Source organism: Sinohyriopsis cumingii, unplaced genomic scaffold, assembly GCF_028554795.1.
Source record: "Sinohyriopsis cumingii isolate HCF-2022 unplaced genomic scaffold, ASM2855479v2 utg000646l, whole genome shotgun sequence".
NCBI lineage: Eukaryota > Metazoa > Mollusca > Bivalvia > Unionida > Unionidae > Sinohyriopsis > Sinohyriopsis cumingii.
In genome coordinates, this window is record NW_028315921.1 from 1203366 (window position 1) to 1209778 (window position 6413).

General features: G+C 36.6%; 2 non-coding genes across 2 annotated transcripts; one reads left to right on the top strand and one right to left on the bottom strand.

Moving 5' to 3' along the window:
• Positions 1-1965: 1965 nt before the first annotated feature.
• Trnas-gcu (transfer RNA serine (anticodon GCU)) lies at positions 1966-2047 on the bottom strand. The gene has a single exon. It is a non-coding gene; the product is annotated as a tRNA-Ser (tRNA).
• Positions 2048-2765: 718 nt separating this feature from the next.
• Trnam-cau (transfer RNA methionine (anticodon CAU)) lies at positions 2766-2837 on the top strand. Its single transcript has one exon. It is a non-coding gene; the product is annotated as a tRNA-Met (tRNA).
• The last annotated feature ends 3576 nt before the right edge of the window (positions 2838-6413 follow it).

Sequence of the window (6413 nt, forward strand, 5' to 3'; positions counted from 1 at the left end):
CTAAAATATTTTACTCTTTCCCTCAACAATAATAGATTTCACTCTACATACCTATTCATCATTACAAACGTTATCTAATTTAAGTAAGTGCCTAATTTCTTCGTTGCATGTAGTTATTTTAGGATCGATCTCATAATGATGTACATGCATGACAAAATATTTTGCAATTTGGAGGAATTTAAGATATAGTCCATCCTGCACTTCCATAGTTCGCCTAGTACCATTCTCTCTTGATCTCCAGTGATCGTAAATATTGCTATCAAACAGTAATTATGAAGCTCTCGAATAGCAATATCATCGATATGTATGTGTTTCTTATGCCGATCAATTGCAGCTATTGTAACCACCTACCAAGGTAGTGCTATAACTCGTATTGGTCTCCACAATTGTTGCACACGGTATTAGTGGATCAGATACTGTTTTATATGCAACGTGCACTCCATAAAGTCGGCATTTGGATATAACTTCTAGAAACCTAAGATCGTTGTGTTCACCGAAAAGTCGTCTGACTACAAACGAAACAAGTGAAAATGGTTCTTGGATTTTGAGAGTGCTCCAGAAACAGCAGTTATGTAGACATTTTGGTGTTAACGTGTCTAAGTATAGCAGATTATATACAGAACTTAAAGAGGTTAAAGATAAACTTGCAAGTACGTTATTGGTTTTATTAATATTGGAGTACACAGGTATGGAATTAGTCGGCTCACAAATTATATTTTACATGAAACTACTGCGATTCCATGAACGTTGTATTATTGTGAAACTTAATTTAACCCTAGCCCTCAGAATATAAGTGAACTGGAGAGAGTCCATTGCTTGTGCGCTATACATCTGGAAGGTATTACGTTCACATGTTCATACTTGATGTACCTGTGTACCTTTCAGAAGAAGAAATAAGTAGAAATTAGAAAGAATATGAAGAGGAATATATATACCCCGGTCAACATAGACACCAATCTGATAAAATCAGATCTCCGCTGTCCTACGTGAAGATCTGACGATGACCACTGAAGAATGACATTCAGGTGACCATTAAATTAGCCAATGGAAATACAACTTTCAAAAAATCTGAAAGTGAATCAAATCGTTCGATACATTTTCTCAAAAACGACAAAGAATATTAGACCCTCAATCTGATCTGGTTGATAAAATTAGCAATTATGGTAATAGCATAGGTACCAGAATATGCCTTCTAAGCGATGGCTGTCAGATCTTCATTTGGTAACAGCGGAGATCTGATTTTAATCAGTTTGGTACACAGGTACTTAAAGTATGAACAGGTGAAAGGACAGCTACATAAACGAACATTTTCCCCGTCATTTCTTCTACACTTCTGATAACATCAGTTTATTTGATCTTCTTAACATTAACCGCAATTTTAGATTGTTGTCCAAGACTATCCGAGTATACAAACGTACAGTCTCCTGTTACTTAAAATTTGACCATCGTTTTAATGGGTATTACACACACTTCTAGTAAACAGACACATACGCGTGTGCTTTGGTGCCGTTTTGGAATTTTGGAAACACATCACCCCTTACCCTCCCAAACCTTAGCTTGATCCCTTTTGCCTTGCTCGCAACCTTAAATGTTTCTGCTAATCGGCCGATTCGCGGCATTGATATTTGGCTACACTTCCCGCATGCATGTTAGCACTACTGGGACTTTATTTCAATGCCAAGAAATGTTGTTGTTGTTTTTTTTCTCCTGTGGGAGATAAAATGTTCCACACGCACAAAAAGTACAACTCGATTATAAATATGCAGCCGGAACAGGTCAATACACAAACCTGTCACAAACATGCACAAAACGTCAGTCTATTCAAGACACAAACCACCAAAAAGAAATCATGGAGACATCATTAGGCGTGTTTTTCTTTCTGACGTGACGATATCACATTACAATATTGATGAATACGGTTTGTAGTCATAACTAAAAGTTCTACACATCAGATAAAATGTATATCGACGAAGATGGGATTCGAACCCACGCGGGGAGACCCCAACGGATTAGCAGTCCATCGCCTTAACCACTCGGCCACCTCGTCCGGTGTATTTTGATGAGTACACTATTTAGGGAGTGATCTATAGCTACCTGGCCTAAACCACACACAACTTTTGTCTGATATTCACGATTCAATATATGTCTTTTTCAGACAGAAAAAAATTCTAACCGTCGAACCATCCTAGCTCTAACTGATGTGCACATAAAGAAACCTAGTGCATGATATTCTTTAAAAGAAGAAATATATATCTTCAGGTAAATTAAAACAATTCTCCTGGCTGGAGAAAACTCAACATTACCCACCTACCCACCCAATAAACAGAAACAAATACATGGTCGGTCCCTTAGTGAGCAAGCATGTTCATATCAATGGATTGTTAGGCAAGGGAAAAAACTCGTACGAACATTCGTTGTATTCATCACTTCGGTAAGTATTACATCAGATAAGTGAATATCAGTTCCATTTTTTTTTAAAGTTATAAAAATCAATGTTTTCTAACAGCAGAGCCGAGTGGCCGAGTGGTCTAAAGCGCTCTCCGTCACGGATCACTGCCATCTCACCTCTGTCTGCGTGGGTTCGAGTCTCGGGCTCGGCCAATGTGGACATGTGAGAAAGCTTGCCGGTAGCTTCTCGTGGGTCGGTGGTTCTTTCCGGGGTTTTCCCGGGTTCTTCCTCCACCATTAATACTGGCCGCCATGTATAGCCTATCTTGTGCTGAAAAATGGCGTTAAACCCTATAACAACAACAATAACAACTAACAGCAGAGTGGCGCAGTGGAAGCGTGCTGGGCCCATAACCCAGAGGTCCGTGGATCGAAACCACGCTCTGCTAATCACTTTTATTTGGTTTTTGTTTTTTGTTTTTAATTTTAAATTCATAACATCAAATTATCATTTATCTTCAGGCACAAAAATATAAATAAAAGGCACACTCAGTAAATATGTATCTGATTTCATATATAAAATGTGGGTCAATGTAATTTACTTTTCACGCTTCAATGACGGCTTTTTTGGTGCGAATTTGGACCTTCTACACCGTTCTAGCAATAATAAAATGTCAAATGTACATGCAGCTAAAGTGAAATATAACAAAAGGTCAAACGAAAAACAATTGTGGCATGTAATGATATAGCATTGGAACGTTCGACAGTGATCAGGTGGACAAGCCTCCCCGTGTTTCCCACCCACCGCCGGCATCACCCTTCCCCACCCCAAGACAAAATGAGTGTTTGTCTCCCTGGCCCTCACTAGCTGCTAAATCCCACAGTCAGCTTGCGGTCTTCTTTGCGCTCCCTGTAGAAAAATACATACTGAACCACCCCTGCGATCCCCACCCAAAAGTGCCGAAAAGTTTTGACCTCTGACATGACATTGCCATATTAAAAATGGAATTTATTTTGTTTCAATTTTTCGTTAATCCATACAATATCTGCTCTTAAAAGGCAAATTTACACATTTCCAGTGATTACATGTTTCCAAACTTGATATCCTGCTCCGGAAGGAAACGGAGGCTGGTTCTCGAAAATTAAACTTTAGATGAGCCTGTAAAATAATTGTGGTGTATATGAATAGAGGTCATACAATTTGCTATCAATTTTGGGATACATAGTATTTCTTCAATTGGTCACGGTGGGGGTTTGATTCTTTTGTGTCATTCTAAAGGTATACTTTCTATTATACAATTGTAAGTTTTCTGTATTTTTCGCTTTGATCTCAGGATTTGATTCACAAACAACGTCCTAAAACACAAACAATTCCTGCCTTTATAAGTTATGTGAACATGGAATATTTTCCAACCACATGAATTATCAGAATTTAAAATTGAGAGGTTGTTCAAATACAGGCCAGAAACATCGATATTCATGTTGACATTATATCAAATTTGTTCCCATGCACAAAAACATTTGTCTGTGAAACATATGGAGGACGTTTAAGTGCTGCTTATTTAAGGACATGAAAAATAAGTCCCCTTTCAACTTCATATTTAGAACAGTAGATAAACAGTTATCAAGGGTATAATAAATAATAATAATAATAATAATAATAATAATAATAATAATAATAAATTAACGAAAGAATGGCACATTTGGTTGTGAAAGTCCCATCTGATATATGCTCCTTAGTAAAACGCAATCCTCCTTTTCGGATTCGCCATTTATTCAATTGTTGCAGGGAGGGGGTCAATCGTTTTTCTTTTGTCGAATCAAGGGAGGCAACTAATGGAACTAGAACGTTCATTATAAAACAATTGATTAGGTAGTCAACTAATGCAGCTAAGAGGTTAGTGTTGTTGTTTCCATAAAATGTTTTACCGGGGTGTACTAGACTTTATGACTGCCTTAAATCCCAAACACGCCCATATATCATTGTCATAAATAAGATGTATCAATTATTTTCTACTACTCGATATCGGATTATTTTAAACAAGGAAAATGTGTCTTTCTCAATGAAACAATATGTGACTTTGCATAATCCCGATCGAGAGCTATCTGCAATGTGTTGTTCGATTCAAGCTACCCTGTCTATAATTACGGCAAATTGGATATTCAGTTGTTTGTGAGACGCATTGACATCGAAAGACAAACTGACTGAAGAGAGTTTTGGAGTATGAATCTCTGGTCACAAGAAATCTACGTCAGCGCGGAATGAATAGATGTGATCATGTGACTAGCTTTAGAAATACGCCCTACCTATGCTTGGGACATAACAACTGTCACGATCCAATCAATCAACGAAAAAACAAAATGTCTTTCTATGTAGTTGTGCCGAAAGTTTCAAATTTGTATGAGGTTACGTTGCCAAATAAAGAGTATAATCTAAAGTGGAATTGACAGTGATAACTATGACTGTACTTCCTCATATTCTGACACTATTATTGTGTCAATACCTCTCTTACTTGCACACGTTTCCGACGAAGAGATCGGTATCAAGATAAGAGAATACGGAGTGGAATTCCTATCTCCCATTCAGGATAGATACTACCCTAGAAATCTTGTGACAGACGTGACGCATTTTTGTTTTGGATATTTAATTTTGATTGTTTTGTTATTTTTTAATATTTATTATTTGTTATTACATGTTTTATTTCGTATTCTAGAGAAAGTATTTGTTACATTTTACAATACTTGCTGGATTTACATCTTTTCTATTACTTTGATTAAGAACATAGATTTGTAATATTATGTAAAATACAGTTTTCCAAAAAGAGATAAAATCTTAGCCCTACAGTCGGAGCATCAAACTGTAAGTGACCATTAGTTCGTTAAGTTATTGCATGATAATCAAGTAAAGGTGCGCTCTTTTTGTCCTTGACCCGGGTCGCATGATGGACAGATTGCACACATTTCGTGTGCCACAACTGTTGGAAACAGCGTCATGTTCCTAGGGAAGTACAAAAGGCAAAGCTCTGACAATTGTGGAAATTTTCTTTATTTGTGTTCATGTGGGAAATATGACTTAAGAAATGCAACTGCCTAAAGATGTTACATGCTAAATGATTAAATTGAAGAAATTAATTACCGAATTGCTGACGTTGCCACAAAGGAAGATAGATTGGGGATTCAAGTTCTAGAAGATGATGAACACGAGGTTGATGAAGTAATACAGGGTGCAGATGGTGAAGAAAGAGGTGATGAAACTGATCACGAAAAAGCTTTTCACAGAGTCAACCATTCATACTGGGTATCTCTTTTACGACAATTCGGGTTTGGTGACAGCTTTATTTAATGGATACAAATATTTTTATATTGAAATTAGAAACAGTGTTAAATGCATTTAATGAAAGCCTTTTCAATTAAACATTCAGTCCTCCAAAGTTGCCCTATACTAACTATGCTATATTTATTGAAGCGGAACATTTAGGGCTCGCTATAATTATAAATTATTATGTCAATGTTGCTCTATTTCTATTGTCTAGCAGTACAAGTAAAGTCTTTCAACATGCCGATGGTACAACCATGACATTAGCAAAGAAAGAATCTATTAATCAATCATTTATTGTACTTGGTTTATATTGTAAAGGATATGGTTCAAAAGGGAATAAAGAAAACAAACGGAACTTTTATTTAATTCATCAGGCAGTCTCTGTTGAATTCTGCAGACAGCTCCAATTTCAACATTGTGATCACGTTATCTTAATTTTGGGAACTAGTGCTGGAGCTCAGTTAGAATAACACTTTGTCTAAATTTGAAACTTATTACACAGAGGTGATACTAAATTGTATGACTTCTGTTCATGTATAGCACAAATGTTTTACTCGCTTTCAAGTAGCTTGATTTTCCGTAAACCAGCCGCTGTTTCCTTTTGGAGTAGTGTATTTTGTTTTGGAGACATTTACTCACTAGAAAAAATACATTTGCCACTCTAGTATCACCCTTAACGTTCAACTGGCATTATATATAGCATTAC